We start from the raw sequence: 9883 nt of genomic DNA on the forward strand, positions 1-9883 counted from the left end.
CAGATCCAGGCAGCTGACTTCTTGTTCACCCAGATGGATATTAAACTGAAATGTGCATATTGCAAGCACCTGCCACAGTCTCTTAAAAATGCTTAACTTTAACCAGGCAACAGGATATAGTTTCCAGTATGAAGAAGAGCTGCTGATGAAGTCTAAGGATCTTTAAGTTTCTGGATTGCCTACAGTAAATCCATTAGCTAAATTTAAATTTCTTTGGATTCTTCTGAACCTAGCTATCACATGTGGAATTTAGATTGTTTCTTTTGCACATTTTGCTTATTTTTAGTCTCCCCGAAAGGCTCGTGGTTATGCAGCAGATTTAGAGAAAATGTTAGAATTTGCATGTTTGGCTTTGAGCTTAAAGATAATCTTAGTTATAAAAAGTGTGCAGTTTCCCCCCCTTTTTTATCTTATATTTTGAGGTTTACTTTATGAGTTTCATGATCTTCCATATTTGTATGGATGTACAAAACATATAAAATACCTAAAAAATTAACAGAAGGATTTTTATATACTAGCTAGCTACACAGCAGTCACAATTATAGCATTGCAAGACATTTCAAATCATTCTATTTTTAAAAGTATTCTTAAATCCCATGTGGTCTTTATGCATGTCGAAAAAATGCAGTGTGTTGTTGCAAAACTCAGACAGTATCTGTTGCCCTTAAACTATAGTTTCATCTGCCTTACACTAGGAAAGTGAACTAGGTTGCTTTAGGACCTTGTCAGAATCAGAGATAACCAAATACTCTTGACAAAATATTTTTTAAATCCTTCATAATAATGAATACTTCAGGACATCAAGAGATAAAGATCAGTCAAAAGGTTCTTCTACTGTCTACCTATTCTTTATCCAAAATAGTGCAAACCAAGTTTGTCTTTGCTCTCCATTGGTGAGATACATTTCTTTTTCAGCTGCAAGCAGTTCTGGACCAGCACACTGAGGTATTTGTTGATGATCTTCAGCTCCAGATCTGTAGGCGTGACAGGGCACCTACTTCATGGGGAAGGGGATTGCCTCCCCAAAGACCCTGAGAAGTCTAGTTCCAACTGTTACATCACAGAGAGAGGGTCAATGGAGAGAATTAGGAGGCAAACAGGAATACCTTTTAAACAAAGAGAGGTTTTTCACACAAATCTATCATACTAATACCTTACGTCTTCTCTCCATTATAATATATGCATATTTTATCTCTGGAAACTGGGCCCACAGATTTATTGGGAATTACAAAGAACAATAGTCAACACCCATAGTTTGCTAATTCATTTAAATTTCTGCAAGTAAAAAACATTAATTATATAGGGAGTGTTAGTTGGGCTTTAAGTCTGTACAGGGGTATTTAACTAAGAGTGTCCTTACGTAAATAATAAATTTGTGTTAGTTCGCTAGGGCTGCCTTGATGAGGTACTACAGACTGGGTAGCTTAACCGACAGAAATTTAATTTCTCACAGTGCCGGAGGCTAGAAATCTGAAATCAAGGTGTCAGCAGTGTTGGTTTCTTCTAAGGGCCATGAGGGAAGGATCTGTTCCAGGCTGCTTTCCTTGGCTTGTACATGGCGGTCTTCTCCCCATGTCTTTGCATTGTTTTCCTTTTGAAGATAGGTGAGGTTTCTTGTCACAGCTTTTCTATCTCTGCTCCTTGGAATTACTACGTGTCCCATCTGAGGACTAGGTGTTCTTCTCGTTCCTCACATCAAATCTTCAACTAGAAAAGAAGGATAGGAGGAGATTCTCAGTGGATGGGATATTTCTCATCCCTAACTCTTTCTCTGTACTGATTCTTCTGTCTTCCCAAATATTCCAGAAGCTTGTTCCAGTAGCTATCCTGTTTTTTTTTTCCTGTCTTCATCTTTCATTAACAGCTTAATATATTTTCCACCTGAAAATATATTCAGATTTTTCAATCCTACCTCACGATTAACACATTATTGCTCTCCATTTCCCCACCATTTTATGAAAGAGTATGTGTTCATCTAAGAGTTGCCTACACTCAACTTCCACGTTCTCAGTTCCCATACTCTTCTCAAATCACTTTTTCTCCACTTTCCTTCTGAAACTCTTATCCTTAAGGCCATCATCTCCCTTTAAATGTCTAAATTCAAGGCCCCTTTTTAATCCTCATTCTAAATAACACTCTGTAGCCTCGGCATAAACACTGTATTATTCACATCTTCATTCCCAGTTTCTCCTGCTGTTGCCTTCTTCAGGATTACTTGCTCTTGGTTTACTTCCTGCCCCTCTGAATTATCCTCTTCTGTATCTAATTTACTTTCATTGTCGTTGCCAACTTGCTTTCCAAACAAACAAGCACCAGCAATGGATGAGAATATCATTTTCTAATAGTCTCACCAGTTAAGATGTTACAGAAAGTCAAAGGTTTATTGTATTGTTACTCACAGAAGGTTATTCACCAGTCTGACGAGTATGTATTCATTGTTTCTTTAAACACTCCTCACTCCTATAAATTTGAACTTTTCTTTTTCTTTGGCCGTTTGAATTTGCTTCTCTGAATCTTCGTATTTTTTCGCTCATTTTTGTTGATGTTGTTTAGATTACTTCCTTTTTTTCCTCAACAACTTATAAAACATTTGGCCTAATGTAGATATCAGCCCTTTGTTAACGCATGAAAATAAATTTTGAACTTTTAGTTAGAACCTACTGCCTTTGTTTATATTTTTCCACATGTGGATTTTTATTAGTATATATTAAAAACATCTTTTCTTTAATTATATTAGGTTTCCATCATGGATAGCAGTCTCCCAACCCAAAGATTATCTTACTTCCAGGACATCTTGAAAAGTTTTTCTTGTTTTATATATTAACTTCCATTTAAATCTTAGATAAATCTGGACATATATTTTCATATGGTGTAAAATGGAGATCCGGTTTTTCTAATTGTTCCCATTTTAAAAATTGTTTAAAATCACTTATTTAATCTGTTCAAGTTGAAGGTGGAAATAACATAATTACTAATTTTAAGGATATGAATCTCTTTTTCATGCCATAAACCTTTGGGGTTTAAAAATGCTAATGTAGGAGCAGCCGGTTCGTTCAGTGGTTAGAGCGCAGTGCTCATAACACCAAGGTCGCTGGTTTGATTCCCACGTGGGCCAGTGAGCTGCGCCTTTCACAACTAGATTGAAAACAATGACTTGACATGGAGCTGATGGGTCCTGGAAAAACACATTGCTCCCCAATATTAAAAAAAAAAAAAATTGAATTGCTAATGTGAAGACTTGCTATATTTTAAAATACTCCTTTGACTTTTTTTGGTCTTGATTATGTAATGCTTTTTGAATTAGTCCATCAATCTTAGGAATCAGAATCAACTGGACTTTTTTTTTTTAATTAATGGATATTTTAGAGCAGTTCGAGTTCTATGGAAAAATTGAGTAGTAAGTACAGAGAGTTCCTATATATTTCCTCTTCCCCTGGCCTCAGTTTCATCTATTATTAATATCTTGCATTGGTGTGATACATTTGTTATAATTGGTGAGCCAATATAGATACCTTATTAATTAATGCCATAGCTTACATTAGGGCTCACTCTTCATTTTGCTAAATGCATAGTCATATGTATAACATTATAGTATTCTGCCCTAAACATCCCATGCTCCATCCATTTTTTTCCATCTCACCTCTCCCCAACCCGCTGGCAACTATTGATCTTTTTCTCTCTCTAGAGTTTGCCTTTTCTTGAATGTCGTATAGTTGAAATCATACAGTGTATAGCCTTTCCGTACTGCTTTATTTCACTTAGCAATACTCATTTAAGATTCCTTCATGTCTTTTTTCTGGTTTGAAAACACATTTCATTATATTGTTGAATAAAATTCCATTGTATGGATATGCAATTGTTTATTTATCAATTCACTTCTTGAAGGACTTCTTGGTTGCTTCCAATTTGGGCAATTGTAAATAAAACAGCTGTAATCAATTGTGTGCAAACTTTTGTGTGGACATAAGTTTGCCAACTCATCTGAGTAAGTATCTAGGAATGCAATCGCTGGATTGTGTTATGACACTGTCCTTAATTTTGTAAGAAACTGCCAGGCTACCTTTTCATTTGTACTCCTATCAGCAGTAAATGAGTGTTCCTGTCAATTGGGCTTTTGAATAAATAATATCTGTTACTCAAATAAATATTGTCATGTAATACATTTATAAATAGTTTCTTTTCTCATCAAAAAGTTTTGCTATAAGTGGGTTGACACAGAAGGAAAAATCACGGTGATAGCACAGATTAGTAAGGGTTCTGGAAGAAATTGTGTACAAAATGTATGGTAGTTAAACTGGCATTAGGAAACCAGAAATTTCACAACTTTGGATTTAAATAGCTCCTTTGCTCTCCCTGGACCAAGAAAGCAGAGTTTGACCTCTTGACCTCAATACACGTCTTAATTTGCCTTCCCCAAGACTTCTTGGAAATTTATTGGGATAAATTTAGTTGTAATAGCCAATGTGACAGTTTTCTTTTTTTTTTCTTCTTTTTTTTTTTAGGCTAATATAGAGGAATGGTGATACCATATTCAAGGATTAAAATAGACTTGTGAAATATAAAATTATTAATCCTAGCATGCCTCTTGGTGCGAGTATAAGAATTGAGTCACCAAATCATTCACTGACTTTTCTGGAGTCACACAGGAAAAGATAGCTGTCATTTAATCTGAGTTTCTATCTTATTTAAGATTTCTTACTTACACAAGAAAATGTAGAGAGGTAGAGAGATAAGATCTTTGCCCAAGTACGTTAGCTGTTTTTTGTTTGCTAGCTATTGCAATTATAACACTAGGATGGAAGAAATATAACATTCCTTTAAGTTATAAATCAAATTAATATTTACCTCGAAACTCATAGACTGAGAATAGGAATAATTTCAATATGAGTGAGTTTTCAGCAATTTTTCTCTTATGGTTAGGTCACATAAGCTTTTAGAAAGTCTAGTGACATAGGAAAGGGCAGCACCTTGTTCTTAATTCCAATGATCTCCATGGTGATGACCAGCTCAATTGCAAGGACCTGCATGGAAGCTCCTAGACCATGGCAGTGGGTGCTTACTTCTTTCATGTCCTGTGAAGTCAGCCCCCAAAAGACAGCTCCTTCTGTGACAATCCTAACATGGAGACATGTACAGATTCAAGGACACCACATGCTCCAGAGAAACCAAACCTCTTGTTTTCCTCCCAGGACCTAGAATTGAAATCACCTTTCAGATCTGGCCAATTATTTTGTGCATGCTGTGAGTGCATATATGCATGTATGTGTGTGCAAGCAAATTTACTTAAGATTTAAAAAAAATGATGTTTTGCCTATTTGTGAGACTAAACAAAGAAAATAACTCAAAAAACAAAACAAAGCAAAATTTTAAAAAAACAGGCAGATGACCCATTAGAAAAATGGGCCAAAAACTTGAACTGGCAGTCCAAGAAAGAAAAAAATCCAACGGCCAATATATATGCAAAAAAGGTGCTTAATTTCGTTAGTCACTGGAGAAAGGCAAATTAAAAACTCTATGGAAATTCTACTTCACAACACCAGAATTGCTAAAATGAAAAAGACAATACCAAATATTGAGAAGGATAAGGAATAACTGGATTTCTCATCTACTGCTGTTTTGGAGTTTAAGTTGGTACAACTCTGGAAAACTATGTATGTGGCGATATTGGCTCAACTTGAATGTATGCATATCCCATGAAACTAGCCAAAGTACCAGAAGATATGTATGAGAATGTTTACAGTAGCATAGTTTTAATAGCCAGAAATTAGAGACATTCCATTTAGAAAAAAACTGATTTAAAAGTTGTGATACAGTTACACAATGGAATACCACAGAGCAACGAGCATAATGAAAAGACAATAATATACACAATAATAATGCACATGATAATATGGATGAATCTCATTTATGACATTGAACGAAAAAGGTCTTATTCCTTTATCACATATAATATTGAAAATTTTGAAAACATAGAAAGTAACAAAGAAGAGCATAATAAACACCTTTTGTTTCTAACTCTCAAGTTTAACAAATATTACTTTTTTCAGAATGCCTTTTTAAAAAGAGAAAGATGTAGGTATAGTGAAAAACGCATACTCTATGCCATTCACTTTTCTTTCTTCTCAGGGTTAACCTTTATCCAGTTAGTAAGTATCCTTCTCAATCATGCTGTTATAATACTATTTCATATGTAAACATTTCTAATATATATACTGTTGTGATATTTAAAAATTTTATTTAAGTGGTATTGATACAGGAGAGTTAGCATGTCCCTAGGTAGATAGGGAGGTACCTGGTGGAATAAACAAAGACAGTCATATCCTAAAACTTCAGGTTTTGAAATCACTCCTTTGCTCCAGGATATAATGTAACAAGGCCTTGAGGTTAATCGTAAAATTCATTTTGGCCTGACAAACGGAGCTGATCTGATAGATAAAGAATGGGTTACTTTGCTAATTCCTTTAGGATGGGCAAGCCAACAAACCTCGTAGAGGAATTTCATTAGAAGGCGCCAGTTGCCTTCTTCAAACAAGTTCCCTTCTCCAAAGAGCTCCTCTTCCCCAAATAGACAAAGGGAAGGTATAAAAGTAGGAGCTTTTGCCTCAGTCATGGGGCACCTCCCATTCGGGACCCCCTCCTGCTCGGGAGCTGTAACCTCTTCTCCTGCCTTTAATAAACTATCCTCTTTTTAAAACTTGCCTCTCCCTGGTCTGTGTTTCCATTCTTCAGCTTCACGAGACACGATCCGGGCCCACACTCAGAAACTGCTAGCAGATCCAACATCACCTACGTCAGTATCATACTTGTCCTTTGCCACTGCTTTTTTTGGGGGGGTCAATATTATGTTTTTAGCATGTATTCATGTTTATATACCTAGTTCATTCATATTGTATCACTTTTTATCCACTCCTTTATTGATGGATAACTGGGTTGTTTTCAATTTATTATTATGCAAACAATGACACAAACATATGTATACATGACTCCTTATGATACAATTGCATTCTCTAGATTTTATAATTAGGAAGATACACAATATTTTCCACTTTTCTTGGGGATATCCTTTAGTAGTCATCTCCAGTCTTTTCCAAACTTTTTTAAGCATGACGTTCAGATCGGATACATACAGTTACACATACACATGCACAAATACAACACTATAAGCCAAGGTTTCACAAAATAATACTTACCTCATAATATGTGAAATACTCTGATAATTTCCATGTTGTTCATTTTATTCTATTTCTTTCTATTTTATTTTTTTAAACATTAGTCAGAACATAGCAAATTGACTCCATAATTCACTAATGCTTTTTGACCTAAAGGTTGAAACCCATTGCTCCAGATGTGTCTGGACCTTCAAAACCAAACAGTTGTCTTACTGGGGCCCAACCTAATGGGAAACTTCTATTTTCCTTCCAAAATCCACGGGGATAAGGAAACTCCAATCTCAGGGAATTCCAATCATGTTTTACTCCTTGGCGGAGAGGGTGATACTTTTCATTCTTTCTTGCTGAATCAAAGAAGCAAGATCATTTATCAAAATGCTAATCTGTCATTCTCAATCACCTCCCTATGATGATGTGTTAAGAAGATGAAGTTCCTTCCTTCAACTTGTTACACACAGATAATTTTGTCTATTTTTCCTTAAGTGAAGTCCAACAAAGATGCATTTCTTTCACCTTTGTTATCCATTTGACCATTTAATTAACTTCATGAATTTGAAAAAATATTTCTCTATTTCATGTAACGTTGGGAATAACTGAGTAATAATAATAATTCCATTAATTCAGTGTGTATGTGTGTGTGCATGTGTGCATGAGAAAATTACTTGACATATCTAGGGGTAAAGGGAAAACCATTTTGAATACTATTTCTCAAAATGCTTTAACTTGAGAGTGTATTAGAAATATAAACTAAAACAATTATTTTATTGTCTGTGAATAGCAGGTAAAAAGAAGTTGTGGAGAGATTTTGGGATTTCAGTGAAATGCTGGTTTTGATGAGTCTGAATATATCACTTCTTCCTCCATATGAAAAGTAATGCTTAAATAGAGTCTAAAATAAAGGGGTGGGGGGAACACTTTACAAAAATCAGATGTTTTGTTAGAGCCTTGTGCCAATACTTTTGCGCTGTTAAAATACAAAATGTGTGAGAGACTCCATAGGTTGTCATAATGTTTTGTTTTCTCTTCACTATTAGGTCTACATTAAAGGAGTTTGTGAAAATGTAATAGTGGTTGCTTTTAACTATCTTTTTTTCTTTCCTTCTCTTCCTTTATTTCCTGTGCTTTCTCTGTAAAGTAAATGGAGCTTATGAGTCATCATCTGCTAGAAACAGTAAGAGTGGTGAGTCATTTCTCCAGAGTTGTAATAAGAGGCATTTCAAGTACATAAAACATTTAACCCTAGATTATCACTTAGCTGTTAATGAAAACATGTTATGTATTCTTTTATTTCCACAAATCCATTGGACATTATTGTGTGGGGGAAAAAAGTTTCCAGAAGATTATTCACAGCAATATTCATACATGATAGTGACTTTCTTTTTATATTTGGGAGTTTCAAATGCCTTTAGAGTTACAACCGGAAGTTAATTTTGGAAAAAATGTTCTAACTTTTTTCCTTAATTCATCCACAAATACCACTTTTATTGTTACTATTATAAGTTTGCCAATGCATTACAAATTCAAATTTATAAAGCAGTTCCTCTGGATTTGTGCTACTAGTAAGCACAAAAACAAGACAAAATAAGAGTATGTTTCTTTTAGGTAGTTATGTTTTGTAAAAGGTACATGGACTTTTTTCTTTATTTCACAAGATTGTCACTGTGCAGAAATGTTCCATTTCCATTACCAAAGTTAGGAATACAAATACAAAAAGAAAAACAAATTTTGTGTAATTATCTTTTTCCTTCTCATCTGACAAAATAAATGTGGTATTAGAAAGCAGGTCTACATCTGTCAAGATTAATTTGCAATAATATCAATTAATTAGTCACTAGCTAATTAATTAATTCAACACATACTTACAGTACTTGCCAAAAATATAGATTTGCATTTTCTCAAATGTTTAGGTTATATGATCATTCTACTTAAGGATATGTTGAATTCATTGAAATTAGCATTGAGAATTTACAATGTGTTATAAAAACTGACAATCTTTAAAATAATTTTCATGGGTTTCTGTAAAACTGACATATACATAAATACCAGAGATATCTATAAGAAAAAGAGGAAAAAGAACAAACCACTAAAATGTAGCATAGACTGAACCATAATGCTGTGAGAGAATTCATACCTGTGCATAGTTTAATGGAAACATCATAATATTTTGTAAGATTTCACAAACAATAAAAATGAGTCACCATAGAGGTTACCAGAACAAATTGCTTTTCTTTGCATCAGGTGGGAAATTCCTTATGGTACCTGCTCCGTAATAGTTGATACTCCATTAATCCTTTCAATTTATAGTTATGGTTTATTGTTCAAGTACTCTACTATGTCAAGGATCTACTTATATCAAAATTTTTATAAAATTGTTTCTATACAAATGACTGTAAATAGGCCTTTAATGCCAATACTTACTTTGAATGTCATAAAGATCATATTTCTAGCAATTACTTTTTTTTAAACATTTGGGACAATCTAGACCTTTCGTTTATATTTCTTATTTATATAAACAAGCTATATGAAAGCACAAAAAGTCTTTTATTTTGAAGGCAGGAAAAATGCTGGTGAAATATCATTACAAAATTATTTAGCACTGTAAAACATTCGAATTTACAAATGTACATTACTTCTCAATTGTCACAAGAATTGTAGTGGGTAGGCAGCCTAGATAATGTTATTTCCATTTAACAAAAGTAGAAAAAAGGTTCAGG

Source organism: Rhinolophus ferrumequinum, chromosome 12, assembly GCF_004115265.2.
Source record: "Rhinolophus ferrumequinum isolate MPI-CBG mRhiFer1 chromosome 12, mRhiFer1_v1.p, whole genome shotgun sequence".
Lineage (NCBI taxonomy): Eukaryota > Metazoa > Chordata > Mammalia > Chiroptera > Rhinolophidae > Rhinolophus > Rhinolophus ferrumequinum.